At 43.0% G+C, this 22,959-nt stretch overlaps 1 long non-coding RNA gene across 1 annotated transcript; it reads left to right on the top strand.

Annotated features, from left to right (window-relative positions):
* LOC110256547 lies at positions 10,209–22,628 on the top strand. Its single transcript, XR_002338176.1, has 3 exons — positions 10,209–10,278; positions 10,707–10,816; positions 22,511–22,628. It is a non-coding gene; the product is annotated as an uncharacterized LOC110256547 (long non-coding RNA).

The raw sequence follows: 22,959 nt of genomic DNA on the forward strand, positions 1-22,959 counted from the left end.
CTGCAGATAGTTTCATTTGTGCCATATTTTAGAATCCACATATAAGTGATATCATATGATATTTGTCTTTCTCTTTCTGACTTACCTCATTTAGTATGAGAATCTCTAGCTGTATCCATGTTGCTGCAAATGGCATGATTTCATTCTTTTTAATGGCTGAGTAGTATTCCGTTGTGTATATGTACCACATCTTCTTAATCCATTCATCTGTCATTGGACATTTAGGTTGTTTCCATGTCTCTTCCAGGGATAGTTTTTATGGTTTGAAGTTAAGAACCTTGCCTGAGGTGAGGGGTTTCATCTCTCCCTGAGCCCAGCTCTGCCCTGTTCATAAAGGTGTTTCCTTATCTCTTTTCCTCTCTTCGTCTCCTCCTCCCTTCTTGCCCTCCTTTCTATTATGAATGGACTGTTTTCATTCTCCATTCTTCTCCCCTTGAGCTCATCTTAGCATTGACCTGGTGTGGCTGCCTTAGACCCTGAGTGGCCTCGCTGGAGTCCTCTAGCTCAGTGGCCTTTCTGAGCCTTGTCGGGGCCAGGACCAGCTCTTCCTGAGCTCCAGCTATGAAGGGGCCTTGGTACTGCCTCTCTGGCCTTTCTCTGGGGTGATTCAGCCCCCAAAGACCCCCAGCTTGGTCTCTGTACGCATGCAGAGGTGAGGGTCAGGTGTGGACTTGGGCTGGGACTTGCAAGGGAAGCAGAGCGGGGGGTGTCTCCCTGTGGCTGGCCTGCCTGGCTATGGGAATTTAATCAACAGGAGTTACCACAGATATAAGCAGAAAGGATGGATTGTTTAGCAGGTGGTGTTGAGAAAACAGACTCATTCTATGGAAGAACATAAACATGGATCTCTACCTAACACTACATACAGAGGTGGATTGAGTTATAAGCTAAACATGAAAGTTAAAACTCTCCAGTTCATAGAAGAAAGTGGAGGAAAATATATTACATCCTGGGGACATGAAAGAACTTCTTAAAGTTTCAAGAGCTCCAATAATATATACAATGATCAATTTATTTAATGACTTGTCTTACATTAAAATGAAGGAGTTCTGTTCTGTAAAAGATAGTATGGGGAGTTCCCATCGTGGTACAGTGGTTAACGAATCCAACTAGGAACTATGAGGTTGTGGGTTCGGTCCCTGGTCTTGCTCAGTGGGTTAAGGATCTGGCATTGCTGTGAGCTGTGGTGTAGGTTGCAGATGCGGCTCGGATCCCGCATTGCTATGGCTGTGGTATAGGCTGGCAGCTGCAGCTCCGATTGGACCCCCTAGCCTGGGAACCTCCATATGCCATGGGAGCAGCCCTAGAAAAAGGCAAAAAGACAACAACAACAACAAAAAAGATAGTATGGGAAAGTTCATAGGCAATGTGGAGTTGGGAGAGGGTATTTCCAATGTCTAAAACTGACAAGGTATTAAAGTCATTCTAGACTACGTAAAGAAATGATACTGATCAAAAAGGGAAAAAAAATATAACAACTTCAATTTAAAAAAATGGACAAAGAACATGGGCAGGCAAACAACAGAAGAGAAACCCAAGAAGCTAAGAAGCAAGTGACAGGATGCTCAAAATCACTGATGGTCAGCAAAATGCAAATTCAGTCCTCCATAGGTGTCATTTGACACCTATTATACTGGTGACCATTAGGAAGCTGGATGATGCTAAGTTGGAGGGGATTTGGGAACACAGAAGTCAGTTGTGCATCCCTGACGGAAGTGCAGACAGGTCCAGCCATTCTGGAAAGGAGTCTAGTTCTGCTGGTCAAGTTGAGTCCTCACATATGTGCAATCTATGACCCAGCAATCGTGCTCCTGGAAATACATCCCAGGAAGGTCCTCACACGGACCTATGAGGGAACTTTCATAAAGATGTTCATCACAGCACGTTTCCGTAATGGCCAGTAATCAAAGGCAACCTGAGCGTTCATTGCTGGCAGGGCACACAATGGGATATTATGCAAAGGTTACACAACTTGAGTTAGATGTCATACTGCAGCCTGGTTGGATGTTTTTTTTTTTTTTTTTCCTTTTTTTTTTTTTTTATTATTTTCCCACTGTACAGCAAGGGGGTCAGGTCATCCTTAGATGTATACATTGCAGTTACAGTTTTTTCCCCCACCCTTTCTTCTGTTGCGACATGAGTATCTAGACATAGTTCTCAATGCTATTCAGCAGGATCTCCTTATAAATCTATTCTAGGTTGTGTCTGATAAGCCCAAGCTCCCGATCCCTCCCACTCCCTCCCCCTCCCATCAGGCAACCACAAGTCTCTTCTCAAAGTCCATGATTTTCTCTTCTGAGGAGATGTTCATTTGTGCTGGGTATTAGATTCCAGTTATAAGTGATATCATATGGTATTTGTCTTTGTCTTTCTGGCTCATTTCACTCAGTATGAGATTCTCTAGTTCCATCCATGTTGCTGCAAATGGCATTATGTCATCCTTTTTTATGGCTGAGTAGTATTCCATTGTGTATATATACCACCTCTTCTGAATCCAATCATCTGTCGATGGACACTTGGGTTGTTTCCATGTCCTGGCTATTGTGAATAGTGCTGCAATGAACATGCGGGTGCACGTGTCTCTTTTAGGTAGAGTTTTGTCCGGATAGATGCCCAAGAGTGGGATTGCGGGGTCATATGGAAGTTCTATGTATAGATTTCTAAGGTATCTCCAAACTGTTCTCCATAGTGGCTGTACCAGTTTACATTCCCACCAGCAGTGCAGGAGGGTTCCCTTTTTTCCACAGCCCCTCCAGCACTTGTTATTTGTGGATTTATTAATGATGGCCATTCTGACTGGTGTGAGGTGGTATCTCATGGTAGTTTTGATTTGCATTTCTCTTATAATCAGCGATGTTGAGCATTTTTTCATGTGTTTGTTGGCCATCTGTATATCTTCCTTGGAGAAATGTCTATTCAGGTCTTTTGCCCATTTTTCCATTGATTGATTGGTTTTTTTGCTGTTGGGTTGTATAAGTTGTTTATATATTCTAGAGATTAAGCCCTTGTCGGTTGCATCATTTGAAACTGTTTTATCCCATTCTGTAAGTTGTCTTTTTGTTTTCTTTTTGGTTTCCTTTGCTGTGCAAAAGCTTTTCAGTTTGATGAGGCCCCATGGGTTTATTTTTGCTCTAATTTCTATTGCTTTGGGAGACTGATCTGAGAAAATATTCATGATGTTGATGTCAGAGAGTGTTTTGCCTATGTTTTCTTCTAGGAGTTTGATGGTGTCCTGCCGTATATTTAAGTCTTTCAGCCATTTTGAGTTTATTTTTGTGCATGGTGTGAGGGTGTGTTCTAGTTTCATTGCTTTGCATATAGCTGTCCAGGTTTCCCAGCAATGCTTGCTGAATAGACTTTCCTTTTCCCATTTGATGTTCCTGCCTCCCTTGTCAAAGATTAATTGACCATAGGTGTCAGGGTTTATTTCTGGGTTCTCTATTCTGTTCCATTGGTCTGTCTGTCTGTTTTGATACCAGTACCACACTGTTTTGATGACTGTGGCTTTGTAGTATTTCTTGAAGTCTGGGAGAGTTATGCCTCCTGCTTGGTTTTTGTTTCTCAGGATTGCTTTGGCGATGCTGGGTCTTTTGTGGTTCCATATAAATGTTTGGATTGTTTGTTCTAGTTCTGTGAACAATGTCATGGGTAATTTGATAGGGATTGCATTGAATCTGTAGATTGCTTTGGGTAGGATGGCCATTTTCACAATATTGATTTTTCCAATCCAGGAACATGGAATATCTTTCCATTTCTTTACATCTTCTTTGATTTCTTTGATTAAAGTTTTATAGTTCTCGGCATATAGGTCCTTTACCTCTTTGGTCAGGTGTATTCCGAGGTATTTGATTTTGTGAGGTACAATTTTAAAAGGTATGGTTGGATGTTTTTAAGAAAAAAATTTTTTGGCTGTGTCCGTGGCATGCATAAGTTCCAATGCCAGAGACTGAACATATGCCACAGCAGTAACCAGAGCCACAGAAGTGACAACACCAGATCCTTAATCCACTGAGCCACCAGGGAACTCTATGGTTTGATGTTAAAAACACAAAGAGAAGGAAACAGAATATGAGATATATTGCATGGTATCTTTCACATATATTTAAGAAATACAAACATATAAGTCAACAATGCACATTTGGCAAGAACATACTCAAGTAAAGATGCCCATGAACACAGCAAAACTTGTGGAGAGAGGGAAAGGAGAGTAGGAAGTAGTGACAAAAGAGAATAAGGTAATTAATAAAATGGGAGTTCCTGTCGTGGCACAGCAGAAACGAATCCGACTAGGAACCATGAGGTTGTGGGTTCCATCCCTGGCTTCACTCAGTGGGTTAGGGATCCGGCATTGCCGTGAGCTGCAGTGTAGGTCGCAGATGTGGCTTAGATCTGGTGTGGCTGTGGCTGTGGCACAGGCTGGCAGCTGTAGCTCTGATTAGACCCCTAGCCTGGGAATCTCCATATGCCACGGGCGCGGCCCTAAAAAGACAAAAAAAAAGAAAATTAATAAAATGACTAAAGGAATGCATGCAGACCAAGGATAATAATATGGTGTGGACTGAGCAATAGGTATAATCCAAGCCTCTTCAACCAAGGCCAACAAAGTGAAACAGAAACAACCATCATCCCAAAAGGGGAGACACAACATGTGTATGCAACCTTGACTTACAAGGTGGAGTGTAATATGGGCTCCAGACAAGGTATTGAGAAAGGGTCACAGGAGACAAGGCAGGGAGAGACCATGTCTGCATTAGGGGACTCAAGCAGGCTTTGTGGCTGAGTTAATGCCACCCACCTAAGAACAGGCCTCTGCCGGGCGGCTCACATCAGAGAGATCTGCTCACTTCCTAGAAGAACCTGTCCACCCACTTATACAGACTTTGACAGAGGTCAGGCCCTATCAGATTATCCCACTGGAGGCCCAGTTCCCATACCAGCAATGCTGATGTATTATGACAGATGATCAGGAAGACGGGAAATGGCCTCCTGGCCTCTGGTGGACCCAGGGGTACGGATCAGGTGTCTCTGGTGGCCAGTTGTAAACTGCTCTCTGTGTTGTAAGGCTCTTCTCTTATCTCCATGTAAAGGCAGCAGTGGATGAATAAAAGGAAGGATCTAGGTTCAGCCAGGAAAGCAGTGGTACAGGGGGGTCAGAGAGTCCCTGGCGTCTGCTTCCAGTAGTGGTGGACTAAGGGATGAACTACCTTCTCTCTAAAGAAACTACAGAAGTTAGAGGAGGAGACCTCAAACCTCTTCTTAATCACATTGAAAGTCTAACAGAAGAAAGAGGAATTAATTGAATACAACATGGAGGGGGTAAGCCCCTAAAGGAGTGAGCCTAGGTGTTTCCATCCTGGCTCAGCAGAAACCAATCTGACTGGTATCCCTGAGGACGCAGGTTCGATCCTTGGCTTTTCTCAGTGGGTTAAGGATCTGGCGTTGCCGTGAGCTGTGGTGTAGGTCATAGACATCGCTTGGATCCCACATGACTATGGCTGTGGCATAGGCCAGTGGCTACAGCTCCAATTCGACCCTAGCCTGGAACCCTCCATATGCCACAGGTACTGACCTAAAAAGACAAAAAGATATAAAAATAAAATAAAGGAGTGAGCCTTTGCTCCTTCTCTGAGACATGTTCACCCAACCAGAGAAGCCAGCTGACAGGCTGAACTTTCAGGCGAGTGGGAGGGCTGATCTTGCCTCCCACAGTGTCCTAAAGATATGCAAGAGTGACCTGCTACCCTACCTCACTGACATTTTTACCCGGGGCTGTCTACCAGTCTTCAGAAACTAGAATGCATGCTGGGAAACCTGGACAGCTGCATGCAAAGCAATGAAACTAGAACACACCCTCACACCATGCACAAAAATAAACTCAAAATGGCTGAAAGACTTAAATATACGGCAGGACACCATCAAACTCCTAGAAGAAAACATAGGCAAAACACTCTCTGACATCAACATCATGAATATTTTCTCAGATCAGTCTCCCAAAGCAATAGAAATTAGAGCAAAAATAAACCCATGGGGCCTCATCAAACTGAAAAGCTTTTGCACAGCAAAGGAAACCAAAAAGAAAACAAAAAGACAACTTACAGAATGGGATAAAACAGTTTCAAATGATGCAACCGACAAGGGCTTAATCTCTAGAATATATAAACAACTTATACAACCCAACAGCAAAAAAACCAATCAATCAATGGAAAAATGGGCAAAAGACCTGAATAGACATTTCTCCAAGGAAGATATACAGATGGCCAACAAACACATGAAAAAATGCTCAACATCGCTGATTATAAGAGAAATGCAAATCAAAACTACCATGAGATACCACCTCACACCAGTCAGAATGGCCATCATTAATAAATCCACAAATAACAAGTGCTGGAGGGGCTGTGGAAAAAAGGGAACCCTCCTGCACTGCTGGTGGGAATGTAAACTGGTACAGCCACTATGGAGAACAGTTTGGAGATACCTTAGAAATCTATACATAGAACTTCCATATGACCCCGCAATCCCACTCTTGGGCATCTATCCGGACAAAACTCTACCTAAAAGAGACACGTGCACCCGCATGTTCATTGCAGCACTATTCACAATAGCCAGGACATGGAAACAACCCAAGTGTCCATCGACAGATGATTGGATTCGGAAGAGGTGGTATATATACACAGTGGAATACTACTCAGCCATAAAAAAGAAAGACATAATGCCATTTGCAGCAACATGGATGGAACTAGAGAATCTCATACTGAGTGAAATGAGCCAGAAAGACAAAGACAAATACCATATGATATCACTTATAACTGGAATCTAATATCCAGCACAAATGAACATCTCCTCAGAAAAGAAAATCATGGACTTTGAGAAGAGACTTGTGGTTGCCTGATGGGAGGGGGAGGGAGTGGGAGGGATCGGGAGCTTGGATTTATCAGACACAACTTAGAATAAATATACAAGGAGATCCTGCTGAATAGCATTGAGAACTTTGTTTAGATACTCATGTTGTAGGGTGGGGGGAAAAATGTAATTGTAATGTATACATGTAAGGATAACCTGACCCCCTTGCTGTACAGTGGGAAAATAAAAAAATTTAAAATAAATAAATAAATAAATAAATTACAATTCACTTTTTAAAAAGTGAAAAAACTAAAAAAAAAAGAAAAAGAAAAAGAAAAGAAACTAGAATGCAGAGCTGGAGGGGCAGGGTTGGTGTTCACTGGCCACCTAGTATGTGCTCACCCTCTGCTCTGGGCAGAGACCTCGAAGGGCTGCAACTGGAAATGGGGTGACTGGTCATTTGGAATATTCTGAAATCCTGTTCCTAGACTGAGTGTCTTCAGGTGCTGGCAGAAGGAAAGGAAGCGCCTCTCTGGAAGAAGATCCTAGGTTTCAAGTTAATTCTCAAAACAGTCATTTCAAATAAAATGTCCAGGGAGTTCCCGTCGTGGCGCAGTGGTTAACGAATCCGACTAGGAACCATGAGGTTTCGGGTTCGGTCCCTGCCCTTGCTCAGTGGGTTAACGATCCGGCGTTGCCGTGAGCTGTGGTGTAGGTTGCAGACGCGGCTCGGATCCCGCGTTGCTGTGGCTCTGGCGTAGGCCGGTGGCTACAGCTCCGATTCAACCCCTAGCCTGGGAACCTCCATATGCCGCGAGAGCGGCCCAAGAAATAGCAGCAACAACAACAACAATAACAAAAAGACAAAAAGACAAAAGACAAAAAAAAAAAAAAAAAATGTCCAGAAAGTGCATAGGCACACAAGGTATGACAAACAAACAAAAAATATGTGGCGTAAACAACAGAAGCCATAAACCATGGAAACACACCCCCTGGGATCTCAGATTCTAGAGTTACTAGAGACAACTTATAATAAAGCAATGCTTACTGTGTCCATGGAGATAAGAGCAAGATTTAAAGTTTAATGTGCAGATATGGAAACTGTGAAAACAACCATTGCATATTTTAAAAAGAACCAACTAGATATTATAGAACTGAAAAGCATGATTATCTGATAAGAACGCAAAAGAGGGTTAATAACACTTAGTCAGCGGAAAGGAAGTTAAGTCAGAAGAAGCCATTCAGAATGAAGCCCAGAGAGGCATAAAGATGGAAAAGATAGATGAGGAGATAAATGAGATTTATGTTACAGTGAGAAAATACAATATATATGTTTCCTTTTTACGGCTGCACCTGCAGCATGTGGAAGTTCCTGGGCTGGGGTCCAATAGGAGCTGCCGCTATAGTGTACACCACAGCCACAGCAATGCCGGATCTGAGCCACATATCTATGTTGCAGCTCATGGCAAGGCCAGATCCTTAACCCACTGAGCAGAACCAGGGATCGAACCCTCATCCTCATGGACACTTTGTTGGGTTCTTTACCCATTGAGCCACAATAGGAACTCCTGAAAATTTTGTTGTTGTTGTTCTTTTTAAGGGCCGAACCCATGGCATATGGAGGTTCCCAGGCTTGGAGTCCAATTTGAGCTACAGCTGCTGGCCTCCAGCATAGCCACAGCCACGGGGGATCTGAGCTGCCTCTTCGACCTACACCGCAGCTCATGGCAACGCTGGATCCTTAACTCACTGAGTGAGGCCAGGGATCGAACCCGCAACCTCATGGTTCCTAGTTGGATTTATCAACCGCTGAACCATGAAGGGAACTCCAGGAACTTCCAAATATATGTTTAATTGGAGTTCTAGAAGGTAGGGAGAAAGGAAATGGAGCAGAGGCAATATTTAAGAAGATAATGGTTAAAAATTTTCCAGAAATGGTGACATAAGCCAATCTTCTGATTCAGAAAAGTTAAATGAGAGATTCCCATAGGAGACAGGAATCTCAGAGAACCAGGCATTGGTTAACTCACATATTCTCTCCTGTGGAAATTCTGCTTTCTTGACAAAGTGTCAAAGCACTTGAGGGAGCTGGTTTTTGTTTTTTTTTTTTTTTTTTTTTTTTTTTTTAAACAGGGATGGTTTTGTTTCTTTTTTCTTTCTTTTTTTTTTTAGGGCTGCATCCTTGGCATATGGAGGTTCCCAGGCTAGGGGTTGAATCAGAGCTGTAGCCGCTGGCCTACACCACAGCCACAGCAATGTCAGATCTGACCCGTGTCTGCCACCTACATCACAGCTTATGGCAGTGCTGGATTCTTAACCCACTGAGCAAGGCCAGGGGTTGAACCTGTGTCCTCATGGATGCTAGTCAGATTTGACTGAGCCACAGCGGGAACTCCCCCTCTTTTTATTTATTAATTTAGTTTGTTTTTAAGAGAGCTTTGATCTTGTTCATGAGCTAAGGCAAGAAACCAGTTGAGAGTGAGAGGTTGAAAGCACAGGAGAGAGGTGTAATGCATAAATTTTTTAGAGGGATTAGGGACGCATACCATGAATAGTTACAATAGTTACTATTTATTGAGCATTACATGTCAAAGAGTCTGTTTCAGGAATTTGTCAAGCTTCAATATTAATTCTTAAAATCTTTTAACAACTAATATTTCTATCCAGGCATCATCGATATATTAATTGATGGTCAGAAAGTCCAAAGGGAAAAAAAAGTGGCCGTATAGCTAGGAAATGGTGGCACTAGGATCCAAATCAGATCTAACTGACAACAAAGCTGGTGTTCTTTCTACTCTTCCAGGAGATCTTAGAGCTCAGCTGGCCCTAAAGTCCTTTCCTATTTATTTAAAATTGGATGGAAGAAGGAAAGGATGCTTGTGGAGGTGGTGATGTTTGGAAAATATGGAGAAAGGATTAGGAAGTTAACATATATAAGATTGGCTCCCCAAGATGGCTGTTCTCTTGCTCTCTGTACATCCCCTGCTCCCCCAGTGCCTGCTTCGCCTACGCCCTACTCACCTGATGGACCTTCCTGCATCCTTGCCCCTGCCCCAGCCGGTGACTGTTGTAGCTTTAGATCAGAACATCTCCACCTGAGAGCTTATCCCGGGGCGGTGAGGGGCATGCCCTTCTGCTAGTTTCCCGGGTCACGCAGGAGCCCACCTGATGTCAATTCCCCCCTAACTGGTAACCTCCCCCGCCCCCAGGAGCGAAGCCCGCCCCCACCGAGTCCTGTCTGCTGCATGTGGTGGGGTGTCTCTCCAGGACCTTGCTTCAGACATGTAAGCTCCCCCATCCATTCAGCCACCGATGTCTCTCACTAACTCCGGCTCGCTCTTTGAACTTGAAGCTGGGCAAGCACAGGGCTGGTAGGCCTGAGAGGTGCAGCCCAACGGTGTAGCTCAGGCTCCAGGCTTGGTTATTCCTAGAAAAATGGTAAGAGATATTTGCAGAGTTTGATGGATGTGGGAATTCAGTAGAGAAGTAGTTACCAAGGAAGAATCACTAGGTGGGAGGGAGAGGAAAGGAGCAGAGTTAGATGAAAGAAAGAGAAAGAGACCCGTACAAGGCTGCAGGGGCCTGGAAATCACAGACACATGGGCGGGCCAATGCCAGGTGCAGGGTGAAAGGCATTAAGCAGAGAATGGGAGTTTAGGGGAGGGAGATGCAAATACAGTGATTTACTCAGGCAGATGGAACAGTTGGGGTGAAAAGGCTGTGAGCCACGAGCAAAAAATCACCAATGCCAGCAGGAAGAGGTGTCCAGAGGCAGTCCAAGGACATTGAGAAGTGGGAGGAAGTTTGAGGGGAAACAATATTGAAGAGTCTCATATTATCTTCCCCCAAATATTCATTAATTACAGAGGGAAAAATAACTTTACAGTGGAAAATCCCGCAGATCAAGTGATCTCAAAATGCGGTTTTATTAGAAGGGATAATCTGACAAAGCTGTCCGCTGCCTGGCAAAGAACAAGTGAGTAAACAATTACCATCACTGCAGTCCTTGCGGTAATAACAACATCCCCAATGACCCACAGCCCAAAGATCTCCCCTTCCCAATCCCATTTCGGTGCAAAATTAATCTGTACCAAAGTATCACTCTGTCCCAAGGGATTAATGAGTGGTTCTTGGGTAACAGCGGTTAACATATGTGCATCCAAATACATGGAGTGATTCTAATGGTGGGGATCAGGCATGGTGGCGACACGGGCAGAACGGCTTTGGGGCTGGGGTAGAAAGGAGTTTTGGTCTCAAACTGGACTAGGTACCCCTGCTGCCCTCCACCTTACGAATGCCTCGCACGCTCTCGGCCAGATCCCTATCTCGGCTTCTGCGCGTCTGCCCCTGCCCTCGCCTCCTCCATTCGGATCTCCAGATGCGCGTGTGTATGTTGGGGGAAGTGCCTGGGCTCCGCTGCCTCCCCTGCCCTGGGCGCGCTGTAGGCCCCTTCGCCCTGCGTCTCCAGCACCAGGCGCAAAACAAGCCCGAGCGCTCGAGGGACTCAGGAGCCCCGACGCGAACTGAACGGCGCGGGAGGTCTTTTCCGGGAAGCGCGCCACTGCCCTCTAGTGGGCGAGCTCCGAACTTCCCCAGGTCCCGCTACTCTGTGCGCAGGTGCCAAGCCTCCCCACCCCCCCGTGTCAGATGCTCCGCCCATTCCCAGCCAGGTAACCCTGGGACCGCGCGGACCCAGGGCTGGAGTTGGGGCGGTGGGGGAGGTGTGGTCCTCGACTGGGCCAGGTCTGAGGCAGCCCTCACGTGAGAAGGAGGGGAGACCTTTCAGGTCTTCATTCTCATTGACAGACCCAAAGGGAGAAATGGAAATGTGTACGCCAGGCAGCGTCACATATTTCTGTTGAAACTCACTACTAAAAAGGATTCGAAGTGATCACAAAGGTTTATGAGGAAACGAAAGGAAGGGAAAAAGATGGGGGGGAGGTGAACGGGGGGGGGGGTTAAGATTCGTATTTAAAGTGATTCAAAACTTTGAAGAGTTACTAGGCCAGAGGACTAAAAACAAGATAACTTCCAAGTCGTTAGAGGAGAAACCAAGAAAACTCAAGCAGTCCTTCAAGAGTCAGAAACAAAGTATCAAGGGAAAGGAAAATACTGGAACCAATAAAATAAGAAGTAGAAATCATATGTCAGAGATCATAATTGCTGCAGATGGATTCAATTACCTTAGTTAAAAAAAAAAAAAAAAAAAAAGCTCTAGTAAAAAGCCTACCACAACCTACCTACCTATTTTCTGTAAGACACATAGCTAAAACAAAATGGCACTTAGAGTTTGGAAATAAAGAGGTCAGTGAAGATATACTAGGGAAAACTAACTCCACACCCCAAACACCCCCACGCCCAGCTCCAAAATACATCTCGCTTCTACTCATTTCTCTTTACCCACTGCTATTCCCTAAGTCCAACCATAGTACTGTCCACCTGGACTACAGCAGTAGTTTTCTAACTGATCTCCCTTTGGTTCTCTTGCCTTCTTCCCTACAAAGCAGACAAAATGTTCTTTTAAAAACATAAATGAGGGAGTTCCCATCGTGGCTCAACAGTAACAAACCTGACTAGGATCCACGAGGATGAGTGTTCCATCCCTGGCCTTGCTCAGTGGGTTAAGGATCTGGGGTTGCTGCGAGCTGTGGTGTAGGTTGCAGACGGGGCTCGGATCCTGCGTTGCTATGGCTGTGGTGTAGGCCAGCAGCTGTAGCTCTGATTCCATGCTTAGGCTGGAGCTTCCATAAGCTGTGAGTACGGCTGTAAAAAGCAAAACAAACAAAAAACCCCATAAATTTAAAAATCAATTAACATATGTACTGCTATATATCAAATAGATAACCAACAAGGAGTTACTGCACATACAGCACAGGGAACTATACCTAATATCTTATAATAACTTATTAATGGAAAAGAATCTGAAAAAGAATATACATATATATAACTAAATCACTTTGCCATACATCTGAAATGAACACAAAATTGTACATCAACTATACTTCAATAAAAATAAAAATAAACCATAAAACAAAAATTTTGTTTCATTTTAGGGCCACACCTGTGGCATATGGAAGTTCCTGGGCTAGGGATCGAATTGGAGCTGCAGCTGCTGACCTACACCACAGCCACAGCAACACAGCAGATCCTTCACCCACTGAGTGAGGCCAGGTATGGAACCTGCATTCTCACGGATGCTGTTGGGTTCTTAACCCAAGGAACCACAACAGGAACTCCCAATCCAGTTTTATGTTTTTAAATTTTATTTTCTTCTCCCAGTCTTTGAGATGTAATTGACATATATATGTTTAAAGTGTATAGCATAAGGATTTGACATACATCATGAGATGATTACCATAATAGGTTCGGTGAATATCCATCAACACATATAAATATGAATCAGATTTAAAAAACCTAAGTCTATCTCCTGCTTAAAGTCTTTCAGTGACTTCTCATGGCACTCACAGGAAAAGTCAATTTCCTTGCTTTGGCCAACAGGCCCCATACTACCCCAGCCTACCTCACACCAACCTCCCCTCCCAGCTGCTGCCACATTGGCCCTGCACACAGTGTTCCCCTGGCTGGAATGTCACCCTGAGCTCTTCCTTCTCATTGGCCAGGTCCAGCTTCAGGAGCCCCCATACAGGGGAGTCTTCTCTGGCCAGCCTATCTAGAGTAGGACCCTTTGCCTAGCTACTCTTTATCATGACTGTTTATTTCCTGCACAGTAGTCATTACAGTCTGTAAATATCTTATTTAGTTATGTGCTTATTTATTTCTTCTCCAAAAGACTTTTTTTTTTTTTTTTTTTTTTTTTTACTACAGTCTTTTGGGTTCTTCTCTGCAGGTATAGATAATTTTTTCTGCTGTCAGAATTTGTTCTTACAATTTTATTTTGTTTTAATAATGCTAGAGAGCCTTTAAAATAAGGTTAACTAATAATGGTCATAGTGCACATCCTTACTTGTGTGCACTAATATTATGTGGAAATAGCTGGGAGCTTTTGCTGTTTTAGTAAGAGATTAGCTACTGATTTTAGGTAAATATTCTTTATCATATTTAAGAAATGTCCTTCTAGGAGTTCCCATCGTGGCTCAGTGGTTAACGAATCTGACTAGGAACCATGAGGTTGCGGGTTCGATCCCTGGCCTTGCTCAGTGGGTTGAGGATCTGGCGTTGCTGTGGCTGTGGTGTAGGCCGGTGGCTACAGCTCTGATTCAACCCCTAGCCTGGGAACCTCCATATGCCCAGGGAGTGGCCCAAGAAATGGAAAAAAGACAAAAAAAGAAAAAGAAAAAAAGAAAGAAAGAAATGTCCTTCTATTCCTATACTGTATTGCTTTTACTTTCCCAGTATCTTCTCTGATAACTGATCTATTTAAATTTTCTGTTTCTTTTGGTGTCAATTTATATTTTTTTGGTAAATCAACAGTTTTCTCTAGACTTTTGATTATCATGGAGCTGTTTATAATAGCGTCTTATAATTTTGTATCTGGAATGACATGGCCTTTCTAATTTCTACTAGAAATAAGTATTTGAGCTTATCTTTGTCCCTAGCAGTGGGCATGGGATATCTGCTGATCGTGCGAAAAATTTAGTTTTGGCATAGAACTACCATATGACCCAGCAATTCCACACCTATGTGTATGTTCAAAAGAATTGAAAACAGGAGTTCTGTTGTGGTGCAACAGGTTAAGGATCCAGCATTCTCACTGCTGTGGCACAGGTTTGATCCCTGGCCTGGGACCTTCCATGTGCCCTGGATGCAGCCAAAAAAGAAAAATGAAATTTTTATATAAGCTACAACATGGATATATTTTGAAAGCATTATGCTTAGTGCAATAAGCCAGACACAGAAGAGTCAATATTGTATGATTCCACTTATATGAAGTAGCTAGAGTAGACAAATTCACATAGAGACAGAGTAAAAGAGATGCTACCAGGGGCTGAGGGAGGGAGGAAGGGGAGCTACTCTCTATTGGGAACAGAGTTTTTGTTGAGGATGTTGAAAAAAGTTTTGAATATAATAGTGGGGATGGTTACACACATTGTAAATGTATTTAATGCCATGGAATTGTATACTTATGGATGGTTAAAATGATAAATATTATGGATATTTTACCACAATACAAAAAAGTAGATTTGAGATTTATTTTTTCCACTATATTTTTGCCTATTTCACTAATTTTGGTTTTGACCTTTTTTTTTTCTACTCACAGTTTTATTTACTTTTAACTCTTTCATGATGTACATATACAAAGACAAGTATATCTGGGTTGGCTTTTACTTTTGTTAATTCCTTTGGCTGGATTGTTTGGTGTGTGTGTGTGTGTGTGTGTGTGTGTGTTTGATATCCTAAGAGGCGTTCTTGATTCCTTTACTGCTGTGGTGTTCCTGGCCCAGGAACTTTCATGTGCTGTGGGTGCAGCCAGAAAAAAATAACTTTTAACGATATGTAATGCAAAGATCATTGCTCAGTAATTGTTTCCCTGCCTTTTCCCTCTTTCTCTATGTTGAAATTTATTTAGATTCATTTCTTATTTGATTAGAATTCATTTTTGGTATCTTTTGTTTACCTGACAGGTGAGTGGTTTTTTGCTTGGGTATAAAGATTCTTCGGTGACTGTCCTTTCCCTCAATATCCATAGCTGTTATTCTTCTGACCCTTAGATTCTAGGGTTGATTAAAAAAAACGCAAACTCTTAGAAAATTAGTAATAGAATAGAATGTCCTTAATAGGGTAAAAGTACCTATGAAAAAAACTTATAGCAACCATTGTAATTAATGGTAAAACTGTTGAAAGTTTTCACCTTGAGGTGGAGAATGAGGCAAAAATACTAAATTCACCACTTCTATTTAACATATTATTTGCAGTTCCATTCAGTATAATAAAGCAAAACAAAGAAATAAAAATGGTACAATTATAAAGGAAGGAGTAAAACTGTCATTAATTTGTTCTCTACGTATTAATATTTTCTTTATGCCATTAGTATAAACCTCAAGATATACCACTTGACAGTGTGTTGTAAAACTTAAATGTAAGCCAAGACACTATAAAACTCCCAGAAGAGAACATAGGCAAAACATTCTCTGACATCAACCACACAAATATTTTCTTAGGTCAGTCTCCCAAGGCAACAGAAATAAAAGCAAAAATAAGCCAATGGGACCTAATCAAACTGACAAGCTTTTGCACAGCAAAGGGAACCATAAAAAAAAAAAAAAAAAAAAAAAAAAGACAACCTACAGAATGGGAGAAAATAGTTTCAAATGATGCAACTGACAAGGTCTTAATCTCTAGTATATACAAGCAACTGATAAAACTCAACAGCAAAAAAGCCAACAACCCAATGGAAAAATGGGCAAAAGACCTGAATAGACCGTTCTCCAAAGAAGGTATACAGATGGCCAACAAGCACATGAAAAAAATGCTCAACATCACTGATTATTAGAGAAATGCAAATCAAAACTACTCTGAGGTACCACTCCACACCTGTCAGAATGGCCATCATTAACAAGTCAACAAATAACAAATGCTGGAGAGGGTGTGGAGAAAAGTGCACCCTCCTTCACTGTTGGTGGGAATGTAAATTGGTACAACCACTATGGAGAACAGTATGGAGGTTCCTCAGAAAACTAGAGAACTACCATATGACCCAGCAATCCCACTCTTGGGCATATATCTGGACAAAACTTTCCTTGAAAAAGACACATGCACCTCTATGCTCATTGCAACACTATTCACAATAGCCAAGACATGGAAACAACCTAAATGTCCATGAACAGATGAATGGATTGAGAAGATGTATCTATACACAGTGGAATACTACTCAGCCATAAAAAAGAACAAAATGATGTCATTTGCAGCAACATGGATGGAACTAGAGACTCTCATACTGAGTAAAGTAAGTCAGAAAGAGAAAGACAAATACCATATGATATCACTTATATCTGGAATCTGATATAAGGCACAAATGAACCTTTCCACAGAAAAGAAACTCATGGACTTGGAGAACAGACTTGTGTTGGCCAAGAGGGAAGGAGAGGGAGTGGGATGGACTGGGAGTCTGGGGTTAATAGATACAAACTATTGCATTTGGAATGGATAAGCAATGAGATCTTGTTGTATAGCACAGGGAACCATATCCAGTCACTTTTGATAGAATGTGATGGAGGATAATGTGACTGAGTCACTTTACTGTACAGTAGAAATTGACAGAATACTGTAAATCAACTATAATGGAAAAAATAAAAATCATAAAATAAAAAAGGAAGTTCCACTGCAAAAAAAAAAATCTTTAATAACAAGCAAGAGAATGACACAAACACAAAATTCAGAAGAAAAGTTATTTGAGAAAGAGAGGGCACAGAGAGGACTTCTAAAATGCAGGCAATTCTCTTCTTAATCTGACTGATGGGTACACAGATATTTGTAATTCTTATTCCCTATATATATACATGCTTGTGTATTTTTGTAGCTATTAAATACTGCATTAAAAAAAGAGTGGGAAATGTGAAAGACTTTAAAAATGAAGACCAAGAAAGATTTAGTAAAACAGCAGCATTATTTGTAACCAGGACAAAGTGCCAACAGTCTGATTTTTTCATCAATGGGAGAATGGATAAATAAATTCAATATTATATTAATATGATAGGATCCTATACCACAAAGAAAATGAATTTGTATCTATCAAAAAAAAAAAAGAAAGAAAGAAAGAAAAACCCAAACCGGAGTTCCCTGGTGGCTCAGTGGGTTAAGGATATGGTGTTGTCACTGCTGTGGCTTGGGTTTAATCCATGGCCCAGGAACTTCAGCATACTGTGGACATGGACAAAAACCAAAAAAACCCAACCCCTCCGCCAAACTTATGTAGCCCCATGTGCCAGACTCTAAGCTCTTTATTAATATTAACTCATTTGTAAGTGAACCAGAGTTGGATTTATCACATGAGGGATTAATCCCCAAAGCATTATACTAACTAAAAAAGCAAGTCACAGAGGTATACATGCCGAGATTTACCATATAAGAATGTTTGAAATATTTAAAACAGTTATTATGTAATGTTCAGAAATCTGTTCACATATAATATAAGTATATAGAGGTTTGCCTTGGGGAGGGGGGTGAGGATAGGGAATAAGGAGGTCTCTGAGGGGCTGCATGAGGAACAATGTTGCATTTCTTTTCTTTTTCTTTTTAAATTTTTTATCTTTTTAGGGCCACACCACAGAATATGGAGGTTCCCAGGCTAGGGATTGAATCAGAGCTATAGCCACTGGCCTACGCTACAGCCACAGCTACAGATGCAAGCCATGTCTGTGACCTACACCGCAGCTCACGGCAATGCCCAATCCTTAACCCACTAAGTGAAGCCAGGGATTGACCTGTGTCCTCATGGAGACTAATCAGATTCGTTTACGCTGAGCCACGACAGGAACTCCCAATGTTACCTTTCTAATGCTTAGTGATGACTACATTATTCTCTTTATTTGGATATATCTCTGAAATAGTTCATAAAACAGTAAAAAATAAAGGGGAAAATCACCCTCGCTTAACCAATTTTCTTCCAGATTTCTATGCTTATTTTTTATACTTGTGATTTTGTACTTGTGATTCCATCTATTCAAACCTGTATTCTATTACTTTCTAAAACATTTCCTCATGTTATTAAAAACTCTTCACAAGTGTTGTTAATTACAGAGTGATATTCCAACTTATGGATGTATCATAATTTACTTATCCAATTCCAATTTTAATAAGCTCTTATTTTTCAGTACAAAGAATGACGAATATTTGGGATTATTCCTTCTGATATATTTTTATAAGCAGAATAACGGAATCAAAATGTAGAGCAGCCAAAGATTCAGTGCTCTGTATTAGTACATCTGCCAAGAGTTGGACCAGTTCATTCTCCCACCCCCAGCAGAGCATGGTTGACTACATTTCTTTGCATCCTCTCAGCACTAAATATTCTCATAAAAAAAAAAAATCCATACTCTTCTGATCCGTGAAAATAGAAGCTCATCTGTGTTATTTTGAGAACCTCTCCCCCAACTGCTTATCAAACACGTATACAGGGAGAAAGCTTTAGTGCAGAGGGTGCTGTAGGACCCAGGGTCTCTCCCTGCCCAGCCGTGGGCTGGTGGCAGGTGCAGCTCTGAGCGTCCGCCTTTGTTCTCTGCCTTTGTTCTCCTTTGGTTCTCGGTGCCCCAGGACGGTGTTTCTGATCCTGGGAGCCCCACCCCACGGAAGCCCAGCGAGCAGGTTGGGGTCATAGTTTACTTTACACTCACTCTTTCCAACCCGAGGAGTCACATCTGGCCCACCCCTGGGCTGGTGGGCTGGGGATGATTTTCAGGGCTGCTTCACAGCCGTCTTTGGGTTTCTTTTCACCCAGTGACACACTGGTCGTTGACATCCGCCCACAGAGCCCAGGCACACAGAACTCCATTCACCCTCCCCAGGCAGGTGGGCGAATGGGCAGGGCATCCTTCGCGCCCCCCCCCCCGCCAGGAGGGCCCCCCCCACTCCCGCCTCACCTCGGACCACACACAGGCAGGGTGGGACCAGAGGAGCTTTTTCTTTCCCAGGGACAGGACAGGAATTTGGGGGAGAGGTGAAAATTGAGGAAGTTGGAAAGGGAGGAGTGAGGGGGTGGGTGAGGAGTGGGAAGTTGTTTCTAGGGCTGGGGGAATGGAAGAGGAGCCGAGAGATGGAGGGTGGAGGGGAGGGGCTGGGAGGAGGTTTCCTGACCCAAGAGAGGACCTGAGGAAGCGGGGGCTGGGGTGAGATAGAAAGATGGGGGGAGCAAGGGGGACATGGGGGGCATGAACAAGAGGCCCAGGTAGCAATTAGGGGAGTCGTTCAGATTGAGCTGGAGGTTACAGGAGTGAGAGGGGACTACGAGAGTAGGAGGATGAAAGGAATTTCCGGAGGGGCTGAGGTGTTGCCAAGCCTGGACTGCTCCCTGGAGGGGCCTGGGCTTTGGCTTTTGCCAAGGGCTCTGGTTAAAGCCTGGATGGAACCTTAGGGAGGCCTGTGGCTCCACACCTGGGTCCAGGTGGGGGAAGATGACAGAGGTGGGCCGTGTGTGCTTAGCCCATGGACAATATGCAAGGATGTCCTTCCCCAAGCTGTCAGGAGTTTCCTGGGGGTGGACTCTGAAGGGGCCAAGAGGTCATCTGGGAAGTGGGGAGAAGGGAAGGGACACCCATGGATGCGAAGAAGGTCAGGGATCAGCTTCTGGTCGTGGGGGAAATCCCTGCCAGTCAGAAGTGAAGTAGATGATGGTTCTGCTGTGTTAGGGGGCCCATGTGGCCTTTAAACCCCATGCTTCCAGATGATGCTCCTCAGGCTGTATGGGGCACATCCTCTGGGAGAGCTTATTAAGATGCAGATTCTGATTCAGAAGGTCCGAGGTGGGGCCCAGGATTCTGTATTTCTCACTAGTTCCCCTGAGATGCCTGTGCTGCTGCCTCAGAACCACACTGAGCAGCAAGAGTATAAGGAGTTGTGTGTTGATGTGAACAAATGTTTAGGTTTATGGTAAAGTGAAAAAGAAGTCAATATGGAATGAGCCCTCTTTTGGTTTTTTAAGAAGTACATGTCTTACACAAACACACAAACGCATACATACACAGGAAAAAAAAAAAAAGATGCCAAAAAATACACCAGCTGTATTTTTCTCTAGGGAATGGAATTACAAATTATACTAAATTTCTACCTTTTTTTTTTTTTTTTTTGGTCTTTTTGCCATTTATAGGGCCGCTTCTGTGGCATATGGAGGTTCCCAGGCTAGGGGTCCAATTGGAGCTGTAGCCTACCCCAGAGCCACAGCAACGTGGGATCCGAGCCACGTCTTGGACCTACACCACAGCTCACAGCAACGCCGGATCCTTAACCACTGAGCAAGGCCAGGGATCGAACCCGCAACCTCATGGTTCCTAGTCGGATTTGTTAACCACTGAGCCACGACAGGAACTCCCAATTTTCTACTTTTTGCTTGTCTCTATTTTCTGAGTTTTCTTCAATAAACATATATTCCTATTGAAAGAAAAAACTTTCTCCCCAAACCAAAGTTATTTATTTTAAAAAGAGAACTCAGGCGGAAGTTCACAGGTTTCCCTCAACTGAATTAGTTGTTCACATCCATACGCCTGGAGCATCTTTTTAGATGCGGCATGGGGAGGGGGCCCTCAGCCCCTTCTTTGCCCTGCTAAAGCTTTGCAGAGTCCTCCTGAGACATGTGATCACCTGTGTGAGCACACAGGATATAATCCTGGTGAGGTAAATTCCATAACATCAAACCCTAGGAGTACATTTGAATTGAAGCACTAAATCAAAATTTTCTTTGTGGCTATTGCTTATATTGCATATATATGGGCTTGCTGATCCGGGTGACCTCAGTGCTATGAATGAATAATCCCTTCTATTTATATGCCATCTTGTAATTTATACTTTCTTATTGATCCCTTCATTTTATCCTCTGAGATCAGTGCTTTCGTTGTCTCTTCCTCTGCAGAAGAAAAACTAAACCTTGGGGAGTTAAAGAAACTTGCCCAAGGCCAACAGCTGGTAAGCTGCAGGGTACTGGGTCTTTTAACCTAGAATGTCTGACTCTAGGACCTAATTTCTTTCTTTCTTTCTTTCTTTTTTTTTTTTTTTTCTTTTTTTGCCATTTCTTGGGCTGCTCCCTCGGCGTATGGAGGTTCCCAGGCTAGGGGTTGAATCGGAGCAGTAGCAACTGGCCTATGCCAGAACCACAGCAACATGGGATCCAAGCCACTTCTGCAACCTATACCACAGCTCATGGCAACGCCGGATCCTTAACCCACTGAGCAAGGCCAGGGATCGAACCCGCAAACTCCTGGTTCCTAGTCAGATTCGTTAACCACTGAGCCACGAGGGGAACTCCAAGGACCTAATTTCCTGACTGCTGTGTTTTCCTGCATCTCACAAGATACTGGACTGAGGTTTTGAAACCTACCCTTCCAGTTCACATGCAGCTACACCTCTGGAACTCTGTTTTCTCATGTGTGGGAGTGTGTGTATTGGGGGAAAGGTGTGAGGAAAACTCTATAGCACAAAGCCTCTATAGCACAGCTCAGGCTGTGGTGCAGGGAACCATGTGGGCTCCCTTAGAGCGAAGCTGGGCATGTGGAAGGAGTGATGTGATGATGGCGGAGTGATGATGATGAATTTATTTGTATGACTGTGAAATCTAGAAGCTGATTTCTTTGGATTAACTGGATATCCTTGAAATGATCTTTTTTCTTCTCTGGACTTCTCTACAATATAGGAAACATTGTTATCATGTTTTTCCTGGTCCTTGGAAAGATTTAGATTATCAAAAAAAAAAAAAAAATGCGGAGTTCCCATCGTGGCGCAGTGGTTAACGAATCAGACTAGGAACCATGAGGTTGTGGGTTCGGTCCCTGCCCTTGCTCAGTGGATTAGGGATCCGGCGTTGCCGTGAGTTGTGGTGTAGGTTACAGATGCGGCTCGGATCCAGCATTGCTGTGGCTCTGGCGTAGGCCGGTGGCTACAGCTCCGATTCGACCCCTAGCCTGGGAACCTCCATATGCCGCGGGAGCAGCCCAAGAAATGGCAAGAAAAAAAAAAAAATGCATTTGTTGACTAATAATTGCTTTTCTCATTCTTTTATTAATCAAAGTCATTGTTAACGACCACAGCTTCTAATCTGCATGGAATATTAATGTCACCACCCTGAGCAGCTGCAATTCTATGCCAAAGAAAGGAATTTGACATTTTAGTTGGACTGTGCAGCTTTATCAAAGGTAAATGTTTAACTGTTAAGTCTTTTAAAATAGTGAAAAAGGCCCACGAACCTCCTAAGAATCTATCCTAAGAAATGATTTAAATTGCAGAAGCAAAAACAATGTATTTACAAAGATGTTCTTTCCATTATTTATGATATCTTAAAAGCAGAGGCACACTAAATATTCATCTGTAAATAAATTAGGGCACATTTGCATGGTTTACAATAGGATATTTTGCAGCCATTAAAGTTTTGTTCGGTCTTAGAGTGAAGAAAGAATTCCTCTGCAGGGCACCAAACCCAGAAGCCATTAAGGGAAAGCTAACAGATTTGACACCATAAAT

The sequence above is a fragment of the Sus scrofa genome, chromosome 13 (genome assembly GCF_000003025.6).
Source record: "Sus scrofa isolate TJ Tabasco breed Duroc chromosome 13, Sscrofa11.1, whole genome shotgun sequence".
NCBI classification, from domain to species: domain Eukaryota; kingdom Metazoa; phylum Chordata; class Mammalia; order Artiodactyla; family Suidae; genus Sus; species Sus scrofa.